This window comes from Dendroctonus ponderosae, unplaced genomic scaffold (assembly GCF_020466585.1).
Source record: "Dendroctonus ponderosae isolate FM_Combo_2020 unplaced genomic scaffold, Dpon_F_20191213v2 Dpon_F_20191213_11, whole genome shotgun sequence".
Lineage (NCBI taxonomy): Eukaryota > Metazoa > Arthropoda > Insecta > Coleoptera > Curculionidae > Dendroctonus > Dendroctonus ponderosae.
Genome location: NW_026017213.1, coordinates 5177106 through 5179239, shown reverse-complemented (window position 1 = coordinate 5179239; position 2134 = coordinate 5177106).

Sequence of the window (2134 nt, the reverse complement as noted above, 5' to 3'; positions counted from 1 at the left end):
TCCATTTGTATCTCCTTGTGCTGTGTGTATCGTACAAACGTGGTAGGAATGTAGCCCTTCCTCAGTATTTATTTGGTGCTTGGGACAGTGTCAGTTAATGTGCTCTGAGTGCCCTTGGAAGGCCTGTGCCTTTTCATCAAACAATTGTAGAAGAGAAMTTTTTTGATATMAAAAATGTTCGTAATTTGAAGCAAAGATCGKAATTTTTCTMTTTGAATGCTTAAGTATTCCAATATGCTATCAATTAAACATGGAAMMWTTKSAAAAKAAWRTTTAATAGCAAWRTTKWWMTTCGWWCTYCMMMMGKKAMTTTCYTCTAKMAMMYYTYRAAGAGRAAATTKWCAMYAWTTTTCTCGWACTCCCCAAGTACCCYGTATAAAACTTCATAGTTTTTCGGTTCTATCGATGAAATTCGAATTTTAATGATGTTGATGACGCGAACATTTCTCCGTCGTCTTGAGACACAAAAGTTTGGCAGAAGAAAGGAGTTAGGAGGTATTCTGAGCGGTGATGATAATGTACATTTAAATCGGCCCTGGTAATAGGGCTGATCCGTTCGAAGGTGAGCGATTGCACTCGATTATATTCGTCCAGATGCGCGCGAGTGAGAGCGACGCCTACTCCTGCTCCTGCTAGTCCGATGTACCAGAGCGTTGCGTAAATTAGTTTGAGTTTTCGAGTATGAAAGAATGCGCTCCCGTTCGCTGTAATGGGCTTTGATGGAAATAAAAGAAAAACCGTGAAGGTTTTCCGTTCGAAAGCCGGAATCTTGGCGCTGGGAATGCGACATGCTAATATAACCTATTTATTGGGCTTAACGTAATGGGATAATAATTGGCCGTAATAAAGGCAAACTCGGGAAATACCAGCGTGTGTATAAAGTGGTTATGAATTGTCGGAGCGTTTCGAATAGCTCATTTGCTCAGCGATCGGTTGCGCCTCTCTGAGCGCCAGAAGTCGAGGAATTTTCTTGTTGATTTGCGTCCAGCACCGAAATATTGGTGGCTGATAAATGGTGGAAGCAATCCGGTTCGGGTGTTGGAGCGCAAATACGAAATCCGGCGAATTCTATAGGATTATAAAGGTCAACTACACGGTTCTCGGGTAACAAGAACTCGAGTAGAGTTTCCTTGGACGTGCCTCAAGGTTGCGCCGGTTTTTGACGCGATTTCTGATTTAATATCCGGAAACCGGATGACGCAGGCTTTTGGTTAAACCGCTGTCTGATCAATGACTTGAAGAAAAATTCCGGTTGGTTCAACTGCAGTTTAATTGAGCCCCCAACCAGCATGTTAGATTTCGCTGATTTGCCGGTTGGAAAACCGTTTATTGACTGACAAGCACAATTCAAAGAAACCCATTAAATCCATCTACAAAGTGTAAAAATCCTTCGACATCAATCAATTGTGGGCCGCGCAAAAAGAGGCGTTTATGTATCAAGTTCCATGCGTTCTCATTCGAGTATAAAATGATATCGGTCCTGTTGGCATGACCAATCGGGTCTTATTGAAAAATCCTGGAATGTTCTATGAAGAGCACATTAATGTAAAATCGAATAGTTCACGGTCGCGAAACCCATTTAACTTTTTTCGGTCAGCCGCAATGATTGTTCATATTCGTCCGGTTTATTGGACTAAGCCTGCAGCTTGGAACTGAGACAATAATTACCAGTTTTTCCCGATTAAACAAAAAGAACAATTGCGCAAAACCGAACTAATGACGGCATTTGCAAGGCTTGCAAAACCTCCGGGGTCTCGATTTAAAATCTAATTTGCACCTGTACGATTTGCACTGTATTACTGCAAATTAACAAATGCCTACAACTTAAATTAGAGTCATTTTCAGCACGACTATCGAATTAACTTGATCCGAACATATTTTCGACCGGCCAATAAATAAACGGTTGGCTTTACTTTCTCATATCGTATGTGTATCAGCGCCGGTGTCGCTTGATTTAGATCTTAAATCCGATTTCTGTTCGAATTGTCTGGTTTTTTCCGTCTACTTTCTTCAGTTTCTTGAGGTTTTTTCCGTCGGAAACTTTTGGCAGATCGAGCGCTCACTCTAAATATAATTTATCAGGAAACGATTCAGCTGAAGCGCTCACCCAATAGAGCACTAGTTACGCTCTAAG